Source organism: Chiloscyllium plagiosum, chromosome 43, assembly GCF_004010195.1.
Source record: "Chiloscyllium plagiosum isolate BGI_BamShark_2017 chromosome 43, ASM401019v2, whole genome shotgun sequence".
Classification (NCBI taxonomy): Eukaryota; Metazoa; Chordata; class Chondrichthyes; order Orectolobiformes; family Hemiscylliidae; genus Chiloscyllium; species Chiloscyllium plagiosum.
This window is the reverse complement of record NC_057752.1, coordinates 2,059,199-2,070,280: the sequence shown is the minus strand read 5'-3', so window position 1 is coordinate 2,070,280 and position 11,082 is coordinate 2,059,199. Positions and strand designations below refer to the sequence as shown.

Sequence of the window (11,082 nt, the reverse complement as noted above, 5' to 3'; positions counted from 1 at the left end):
TCCCAGCCCAATCTAGTCCCACCTGCCAGCACCCGGCCCATATCCCTCCAAACCCTTCCTATTCATATACCCATCCAGATTCCTTTTAAATGTTGTAATTGTACCAGACTCCACCACATCCTCTGGCAGATCATTCCATACACGCACCATCCTCTGCGTGAAAAAGTTGCCCCTCAGGTCTCTTTTATATCTAGCCCCTCTCACCCTAAACCTATGCCCTCTAGTTCTGGACTTCCCTACCCCAGGGAATAAATAAATACACTTTTTCTATTTATCCTATCCATGCCCCTCGTGATTTTATTGACCTCTACAAAATCACCCCTCAGCCTCCAATGCTGCAGGTAAAACAGCCCCAGCCTATTCAGCCTCTCCCTATAGCTCAAATCCTCCAACCCTGGCAACATCCTTGTAAATCATATTTGAACCCTTTTAAGTTTCACAACATCCTTCCAATTGGAAGGAGACCAGAATTGCACGCAATATTCCAATAGTGGCCTAACCAATGTCCTGTACAGCCGCAACATGACCTCTCAACTCCTGTACTCAATACTCTGACCAATAAAGGAAAGCATACCAAACGCCTTCTTCACTATCCTATCTACCTGCGACTCCACTTTCAAGGAGCTATGAACCTGCACTCGAAGGTCTCTTTTTTTCAGCAACACTCCCTAGGACCTTACCATTAAGTGTATAAGTCCTGCTAATATTTGCTTTCCCAAAATGCAGCATCTCGCATTTATCTAAATTAAACTCTATCTGCCACTTCTCAGCCCATTGACCCAACTGGTCCAGATCCTGTTGTAATCTGAGGTAACCTTCTTTGCTGTCCACTACACCTCCAATTTTGGTGCCATCTGCAAACTTGCTACTTATACCTCTTATGCTCACATCCAAATCATTTATATAAATGACGAAAAGTAGAGGACCCAGCACCGATCCTTGTGGCCTCCAGGCCTCTAGTCTGAAAAACAATACGTTTCTAAAAACATTTTTATTTTATATATTTTTTATTGTTTTTTTTTAATATGGGAGACCACACTATTCATCATTCCAATTCTCATTGTTTCATGTACACGATCCTATTTTATCAGGGAATAATTTTCAGTACTTGCTCAGCTGTTTCTTTTGTTGCTATTTCGGTGAGTTGCCAAAAGTTCTTCCATTCATTTTTTCAGGAAATAAATTCCTGTTTTTCGTTTTTTTGTTTTTTCACTATTTGTTGGATTGTTTCTGAATTGTATCTCCTATGAGTAGTGATACCCACCCCCCACCTCCCCCCCCCCCGCCGTGTTTCAATTAGTTTTATTGGAGCCAATGAGATTTGTTGAACTGCTGAGATTTCATCCTGAAATGTGATAGGAATCTTTGGAAGAAGGCAAGATTTTTATTTAGATATGTAATTACTTTTTGTTGGCAGTGGAATGGTTGATTTAATATCGAGTGGCTCCCTGATTTATTCATGAATAATTGAATTAAATGCTTATTCCAGGAATCAAGGTGATCTAATAGTGATTCTGCAAATTGGCTGTTTTCAGAGGGATGGTGGTATAGTCGTAAGCATAGCTGCCTTCTAAGCAGTTGACTTGGCTTCGATTCCCGGCCGTCGCAGTGTTGAGGTTTTCAAATCGATTTTCCGAACCAGAGGACAGAGCTTAAAAATGCAGGGTAGACCATTTAGGACAGAGATGAGGAGAAACTTTTTCACCCAGAGAGTGGTGGCTGTGTGGAATGCTCTGCCCCAGAGGGCAGTGGAGGCCCAGTCTCTGGATTCATTTAAGAAAGAGTTGGATAGAGCTCTCAAGGATAGTGGAATCAAGGGTTATGGAGATAAGGCAGGAACAGGATACTGATTAAGGATGATCAGCCATGATCATATTGAATGGTGGTGCAGGCTCGAAGGGCAGAATGGCCTACTCCTGCACCTATTGTCTATTCTATTCCAGCAGTTATCACCAGATAATCTAACCAAGTGGCAGAGAAACAGCATTTTGGATGCCTTGCAATGCAGAAGGGCAACCCCCAATGGTTCTGGACAAGGGGAGATGGGTGAGGAAGCAAGGAATAAGCAAGGATTCTATTCCTGATTGATTTATAGACTTTCTAGTAGGGATCACTGGCTACCTGCATCGATGTGTAGGATGTAAACATATATACTCTGTTACAATGCCCCCAGGTAAAGTGTAGATTAGAGTGATGCTGGAAAAGCACAGCAGATCAGGCAGCATCCAAGGAGCAGGAAAATCAACGTTTCAGGCAAAAGCCCTTCATCAGGACATTCCTGATGAAGGGCTTTTGCCCGAAACATCGATTCTCCTGCTCCTCGGATGCTGCCTGACCTGCTGTGCTTTTCCAGCACCACTCTAATCGAGACTCTGGTTTCCAGCATCTGCAGTCCTCACTTTTGCCCCAGGTAAAGTACCCTGCTGAGGCTTGGGTTAACAATTACCTGATGGTAGTGTGCTTCTGAGTGTGGCCAACACTGATAGTTGACTCTACGGGCAAAAGAGGGGTTGCCAAATAATATAAAAGGTGAGTGTGTGCTCTCGCAAGCCTCCAGCCTGAAGAAGTTGTCTGCCCCTCTTAAAAGGAAGACAGAAAGGAATTGAGGAAAGTGGGCCTGTATTCTTGAGAGTTTAGACAAATGAGAGGTGATCTCAATGAGGCTTGATAGAGCCGATGCAGGAAGGATGTTTCTGCTTGATTGGGGCAGGGGTTCTCGAGTAGGACTATTTAGCACTAAGATAAGGGGGGGTTTCTTCACTCAGAGTGTGGAAAAACTTCAGAATTCTCTACTTCAGACAGCTGTGAAGGCTCATTGAATATGTGCAAGACAGAGACTAATAGATTTCTACATATTAAAGATACCACAAAAAATGGAGATAGTGTGGAAAAATGGTGCAAAGGTAGAAGTCATGATCTTATTGAATGGTGGAGCAGGTTCAATGGGCTGAATAGCCTAATCCTGAAGCAAATTACCGTTCAATTCCCATCCTGCCATGGGCACCAAACAAATGCAGCACCAGGGCAGATCAAGGAAGCCACATTCATGGAAGAAGCAGTTGAGACCTTGATCATGGAGGAGAAACTGGGAGAGAAAAACCATTTTTTTCTGCAGGGGACCATGAGGCCATCAAAGAACCAACCTACTCAGCTCTGAAGTGAATAGTAGCAAGTAGCCAGAGAGATCAATGTAAGGGTTCTGGCCCCAAGGACCTGGCAACAGAGAATTACAGAAAGAGGCCAGTTAGCCGGTTGTGTCTGAGCTGGCCCTCCAAAGCAAGGTACCTATGAGAGTCTGAAACCTGAATACAGGCTGAGTTAGAACATGGAGGCTCATGACCTATGCCTATGTGACTATTGCAGCTTGAGACAAAATGGTTCCCTGCTCCTATGTGACTAACTGCAGCTAGTCTCTAAAGCTACATAAATAACCAAACACTAGAATGCAGAAGTAGACTGATAAAATTAGATTAGATTCGCTGCAGTGTGGAAACAGGCCCTTCGGCCCAACAAGTCCATACCAACCCTCTGAAAAGAGACCCACCCAGACCCTCTGACTAATACACCTTACACTATGGGCAATTTAGCATGGCTAATTTACCTGACCTGCACATCATTGGACTGGGGGAGGGAACCAGAACACCTGTGGGTAAACCCACACAGATAACATGCAAACTCCAGACAGACAGTCACCCAAGGCTGGAATCAAACCTGGGACCCTAGTGCTATGAGGCAGTAGTGCTAACCACTGAGCCACCATGCCACCCAATGCTAACCATCCTCTGCACAGCCACAGGTCTTTATATCACAAGATAAAAAAAAACCTAACCGTTATGACCTAAGTTGTTTACCAGTTAATATCATTGGCTCAAGCAACTATCAATGAAGTGATATCATGTATTGATTGGTAATTGTCTGAATTTACTATGTGATCATGCCTTATGATCTGCTTTAAGAAAAGCATAACAATGCCTCTGTATTAGGCCAGTGTGTGCAGTTCCTCCGAGGGATATGGAAGTACATAACTTCAGTGTTTCCAGACGTTCTGTGCCCAGCCTTATGGAATTAAATAGTGAAGTCTTAACAGTCAGACCGATTATGAGTGTTTATTGTGATCTGCTTTAAGAAAAGTATAACAATGCCTCTGTATTAGGCCAGTGTGTGCAGTTCCTCCGAGGGATATGGAAGTACATAACTTCAGTGTTTCCAGACGTTGTGTACCTGGCCACATGGAATTAAATAGTGAAGTCTTAATAGTCAGACCGATTATGAGTGTTTATTGACCTATCACGGTACCGAGAGACACCCCTAGGGGGGGCTCGGATCTTCATTTGGTACCGTGACTCGACTTAGTGCGGACAGACTATTGACAGTGGCGTAAGAACCTTGAGTTCTCCATGTTGAGGAATTGGTCACCCGGATGTGAGTATTTTCTCCGTTTGGTTTTCCTCTCTTATTTCGGGATGGTCTCGACCCTTCGCTGACGTTGGTCTTGATCCAACTAGACAAATAATCGGTCACAGAAATTTACATATGCAAACGTTTTGACGTAGAATAGTGGTTCAAAGAATTAGACACAAGTCAGACTTATTTGAGAGAAATGTTTAAAAAACAGAAAAGGCTCAAAGATTATAAGTTTAGAATTATACGTGGTGTCTAAATTGAGACACAAGGTGGTTCAGGTTCCGAAATGGAATGCTGACAGGACACTAAGTCGATGATATACTTGGACTATACAAAAGGTGGTCCGGGTTCCAAAACAGAATACTGACGGGACACTGACTTCTATGATCAATTAGTCATAAAGGAAATGACTGAGAGGTTGTGAATTTTGTTCATTAAAGGCAGATTGCTGAGAGAAAAACTTGTAGGAACTGAGTTACTTGGACGAATAGGAATATAAGGTAAAAGTTTTAGGTCCCAAGGATATACGTACATAATTGAAGAGCAAGTAAATCAATATAAATTTGGGAAGAAAATCTTGTTGAGTTAAAATCCATTCCAGTTGTATATTTTCCTGTGTCTTGATTAAAGAAATTGTGGTTTAGACATTTAAATTTGATTTGAAAATTGCATTTTAAAGATTTAAATTCACTTTTAAGAAGTCTTTTAATATTGTGTTGCTGTATCTGTTGAAATATTTATCTGTTTTAAATTGTTTTGAAAATAAGAAATAATGGGAAATTATATAGATTCGACTGTTGAGAAAGGTTGTTCTTTGCAGGCGGTATGTGATAAATATCTAGAAAAAGTCTGAAGTTTTAGACAGTTGTCTGTTGACCCAAACAAAGAATTGGGCGATGAACAATGGCCATTGGGAGGCCTGAAGAATTTAGACATGGTGAAGTCAGCCCAACAGCAAATTTGAAAAAAATATGGACTCAAAAAGTAAAAATTAATTGGACTTTGGCATCCAATATTGTTAGGAAATTAAAGATAATTCTTTACTAGCCTCTTGGTATGAAAATGCTACAAAATTGGGCATCAAATTGATCGGAGGGGGTATTCTTAAACCAGTTGTAGTTCTTGAAAAGGAATGTGCACATGAGAAAAGGTTATAATCTGAGAGATCTCTGTGTACAGTAAATGTAATGACAATACTAAAGAACTGCACAGTTCAATGGTTGGCCTTAAATTAATGAGGGAAACTTTGAATACATGGATCTTGATAATTGGACATCGATACTTCCAAGGGGGGAATGAATCTACATTGAAGGTCCCATCAAATTCCATTTAAGTCAAAAGACAATGTAGCACAGTGGGGATACTGTTTGATAAACAACTAGGACTCACTGCTGAGTTGACACCATACCTGGGAAAGTATCAAAACCGTCAAGTCTGCAAGTGACAAAGGTGTAATGTACAGCAGTTTCAGTGACAAATGACTGAGGAAAGAGGCAGAGGTGCAAGTGAACAACCTCTGATCGAAAGGATGTGAAGCTGGGACTTCAAGTACCAAGATAAAAACTGCAGCCTGACAGTGGTTGATGGCTTAAAATTTCCAGAGTTTGATTTGAAGAAATTCTGGGTCACTCAACACTGGATTTTGGAATAGTACTCTTGCAATACAGAGAGCGTAGATGAGTTGGGAGGCTTTGGGAGGAGCAAAACTGAATGTTCCAAAATAAAAAGGGAAAAGGAAGACAGATCAAGAGGTTCTCATTAACAAATTTTACAGCTGATTAAATTTATCAAATGTACTGCCCATAGTAATGGCAAAAGTTTAGTTGACATTGGCAACCATTTGGCAGATGCGGCTGCCAAAGCAGCCTTGAAAGTGAATCTTATGGTTGTGCCCAGAATGATGAGGCAGCCTCGAATAAAAACCAGTCTCCTTCAAATGAATTAATGCCAACCATCAAAGATGTTGTTAAACTTCAGGGGGAATGCCCCTGATACTGATAAGCTGTTATGGTCTGAGTTGGACTGTTTGTATGACCCTGATGCTCAACCCTGGACTACTCCACGGGTCAAACTTGTATGTCTGATGGTCTTGTTCTCTGGGTTAGTGAGTGTTCATTGCACAACTCATTGTGGTGCCAGAGCGGTCAGTGACTTCTGAGCACGTGCTGGCATCCCCGCCTGCGGTTTGTTGGCTCAGAGGGTTAGTAACCGTTGCTCGATCTGTCTGGAGCATAACCCCAGCAAGGGCATTCCCTGTGACCAGGGGAACATACCCTTCACCTAACAGCCGTTTTGAGATACTCCAACTGGACTACATTGAGTTGAGTAAATGCCAATGTTATAAATATGTTTTGGTTATTGTTGATGCCTTTTCTAAGTGGATTGAAGCCTCCCCTACTACTAACGCTACTGCTGAGACTGTGGTGAAGAATTTGCTTCAGGAAATTATTCCTCTCTTTGGTATACCTGCGTGCGTTAGCTGGCACAATGGGCTACACTTTGTGGGTAATATGAAAGAAGAACTCTGTTCCCAGCTTTCTATTCGTCGGTGTCTGCATTGGGCTTATTGTCCTCAGGCTGCCGGCCTTGCTGGACGTTTTAACCAGACTCTTAAGACTAAACGTGCCAAAGTAATGGCTGATAATGTCCTCTCCTAGGTTATGGTGCTCCCTGTGGCCTTATTCCAGATGTGATCCACACCTGTGGGCAACACATGACTGTCTCCAGCTGAGATTCAATATGGTCACCTGCTCTGTACTCCTTGGAACAATTCGGCTGCCTCCTCAGTCCACTTCCACCATGTAACCAAAAAAATGATTGGTTATGTTCTTGCTCTAACTAACATTATGCGTGCCTTTCACTCCCAGGTGCACGAGGCCTATGACGATGTTCCCTCCCTTTCAGCCTCGTCATGGGTGGAGCCTGGTTCATTTGTGCTCGTCAAGAATTGGACTCGCAAGGGTCTCCCTTCCAGGTTTTACCTACCACCCCTACGGTGGTCAAAGTCGCTGGTCGCTCAACTTGGGTCCACCTGTACCATTGTAAATTGATTGGCCGTACCAATCAAAAGGGGGGAAGAGGAGTAGACAATACTGGAATCTGAGGAAACCAAGATCCTGTCTATTTGGGTTGTTGAATCTTGCTGTTGTTTTAATGCTATTCTTATTACAGATACTTGAACTAAGTGGAGAGACGTGGGGGATTGCCTACTTACTGACCTGTTTGATCATGTACGACATCCTGATGGGGAAAACCACTAAGCATCGATGCGATCCAGAACGATCCGAGACTATCCACCACCTATGCCAAGGAGATGTCATCCAGTGCACTGGACCAGAAGCCTTTAACATGTGGAATGTGACAAAGATTGATTATTGCAATGGACTCTTACATCAGAAAGACTGTATGGTCCATCTGGAGAGTAGAAATCAGTGTCAACTACCATGTCGTTACCGAACCTCTCTTTTTGATTTTCCCTGCAGACATACGCCTAGTGAGGATAAAAATGATCAATCCCCGTTATTATGGTAAATGTTTTAAGGAGGCCCGGGAACACCATCCCTTTTTTGCAGGACGGACCTACTTGAGAAAAGAGAAGCCTGATAGGGGAAACTCCTCAATCCACAAACAGCTTATTTATACAGGCCCACTGAACACTCTTTCCCCCAGAATCAGTGTATGTTACTCTTCTCTATTGGTAGATGACTTATTTGACGCGTCCAGTCCTTCGATCCCAATCTATTCATCAGACTTCCTACTGCTGACCCTCTGCAGAGAAATATCACTTTCCAATACTGTATTAGCCCTCCTGCCATGTGTTTGCTGACGTCTTTTAACTCTACTGCAGGGTCGTATGAGAATTGCTTTAATGGAACCGGGTATGGGTGTGCAATTGTTCATGTTCCACGTAACATCACCTGCCTAATTTGAGACTTGTCCCGCCCACTCATGTAAGACAAAGGGCCCTTATACCTCCTGCCCGTGTATACAAACAGCTTGCATTCCACTGGCTGGGGGACAACAAGCCTTATGCGGCATAAGTAACTATAACCATCTCCATGTACGGACCCGGAACTGAACCCTTCCCTTGCGCTTTTATAGGTCTTTTTCCTTTTCCGAACCTGATACTGTCGCCAAGCCCACGTGCAATAGAGTGAAGGGAGACCCAAATGGGAACAGAATTTTGAGGACCATTGTCTACCATACAGTGCGAGCACTCAACAGTCACCTTGTCCATTTTTTTTTATGGTGCTCAAACGACGCCTCTAGCAAAATGTCATCCCTTTAGTCCTGTAGACCTGACCAAAACCCCTGCTGTATCACTTCAGTAACCTATTTTAACAAACCCTCCCCAAACCAGACTATTATTTCTTCAGCCAAGGTAAAGCTACCAATTTCTTGTTCTTGATAGCAAAGTCGTTCCCCATAAGGTTGCTACTGGAGCCCTTGTTCCCACAACAGTACCTTGTCCTGGCAAGTTGGTGGAATCTTCATCTGAGGAGGATGCAGCGGTCAGTCTCAGCTGACGTTTGCTCCAACTGGAAGGATCCCAAGGGACTGGGTGACAATACAGGACACTTGATAGACTGGGGAGTCCTGAGTACCCTGAGTTTGGGTGGATCGGCGGGGGGAAATAAATCAAATGAACCGCAATTACCTCATCTGCGGTCTGACCATTCTAGGATATAAGACCAATGAAACTCTAGAACAGATTAAACTGGGATTATCAGATCGGCGCCTTTACTCTATGCAGAATTGGTACGCCTTAGACTATATACTAGCCCGGGAAGCTGGGGTCTGTGCTATTGTCCGAGACAATGGCCCTATGGGCATTCCCAATCACACTGGCAATATTACTAAGATACAGGATGAGATCCAGGTGTTCCTTGACAGAAGGCACTGACTGGGGAGATTGGGGTTTTGGCTCATGGTATGACTGGTTGATCAATCTGGCAATATATATTGGTATTATTTTACTTTGTTATTTTGTTGGTATTGGTATTGTTAGAATTTATTAGCTTAGCAATTATAATTTATTAGCAACATCGGCTCCCCTCAGAGTGCTCCTCCTCAGTCCTGATGCTGCCCCGTGTGAGGATGAGGAGAGACAGTTGCCCACCCCTTCCTCCCTGAAAGAAGAGGAAGCATGACAGGCTGTGGCGTCCATCCAATTAGACTGATCTTTGCCCTCCCGCCCTATGGTGTGATCATGGAATGACCAAAGTGGGGAGATGAGAGTCTGAAACCTGAATGCAGGCTGAGTTAGAACATGGAGGCTCATGATCTATGCCTATATGACTGTTGCAGCTCGAGACAAAATAGTTCCCTGCGCCTACATGACTAGTTGCAGCTAGTCTCTAAAGCTACATAAATAACCAACCACTAGAATGCAGAAGTAGACCGATTTAAAATGAGGAATGCTAACCACACTCTTCACAGCTGCAGGTCTTTGTAATACAAGATAAAAAAGACCTAATGTTATGACCCAAGTTGTTTACCAGTTAATATCATTGGATCAAGCAACTATCAATGAAGTGATATCATATATTGATTGGTAATTGTCTGAATTTACTATGTGATCATGCCTTATGATCTGCTTTAAGAAAAGTATAACAATGCCTCTGTATTAGGCCAGTGTGTGCAGTTCCTCCGAGGGATATGGAAGTACATAACTTCAGTGTTTCCAGACGTTGTGTACCTGGCCACATGGAATTAAATAGTGAAGTCTTAACAGTCTGACCGATTGTGAGTGTTTATTGACCTATCACGGAATCGAGAGACACCCCGCCCCCGGGGCTCAGATCTTCACCTAGCGTCACTCACAAAACCTTTTCTTTGGAGGCCTATGGATTTTTCTTTTCCAAATAATTCTCTTGTTGATTGCCTCAGTTGAACCTGCCTCTACCACAGTTTCAGGCAGTGCACTCCAGGTCCCAACCATTTGCTGCATGAAAACGTTTTCCCTCATGTAGCCACTCCATACTTTGTCAATTGCTATAAATCACTACCCTCTAATTCTCAAACCTTCCATCAATGGGAACAGTTTCTCTCTGTGTCCAGACCCCTCATGATTTTGAACACCTCAATCAATTCTCCTTTCAGACTTTCTCTTCTCCAAGGTGAACAGTCCGAACGTCTCCAATCTATCCACGTCATTGAAGTTCCTCACCCCGGGCCCATTCTCATTAATCTTTTCTGCACTTTTTTCTCATACTTTCACATCCTTCCTACAGTGGCAAGCCCAGAACTGGACACAATACTCCAGTTGAGGCCAAACCCATATTTTATGTAAGTTTACATAACTTCCTGCTTTTGTACTCTATATCCTGTTGATAAAGCTCAGGATTTCACCATCCCTCCAGACCTAACCCTCTGAGGATGAAAGATCAGTCCTCAGCAGAGGCCTCACCTTCCTTCATTCCCCTACGCTCTCGGATTAATGAGTTCAACACGCGGCGTGACATTGAACAATTCTTCCGCCGCCTTCGCCTCCGTGCCTACTTCTTCAACCAAGACTCTCGCCCACCCTCTGACGACCCCTTCTCCCGCCTCCAACACACCCCATCCACCTGGACACCCCGTGCTGGCCTCCTACCTGCCCTCGACCTCTTCATAGCCAACTGCCGCCGCGATATTAACCGCCACCTGAACTCCCCCACCCCTCTCACCCACTCCAAC

The 11,082-nt window shown here is 43.6% G+C and overlaps 1 long non-coding RNA gene across 1 annotated transcript; it reads left to right on the top strand.

Annotated features, from left to right (window-relative positions):
* Positions 1-4,120: 4,120 nt before the first annotated feature.
* LOC122543289 lies at positions 4,121-10,140 on the top strand. The gene is made up of 2 exons (XR_006309989.1): positions 4,121-4,422; positions 7,576-10,140. It is a non-coding gene; the product is annotated as an uncharacterized LOC122543289 (long non-coding RNA).
* The last annotated feature ends 942 nt before the right edge of the window (positions 10,141-11,082 follow it).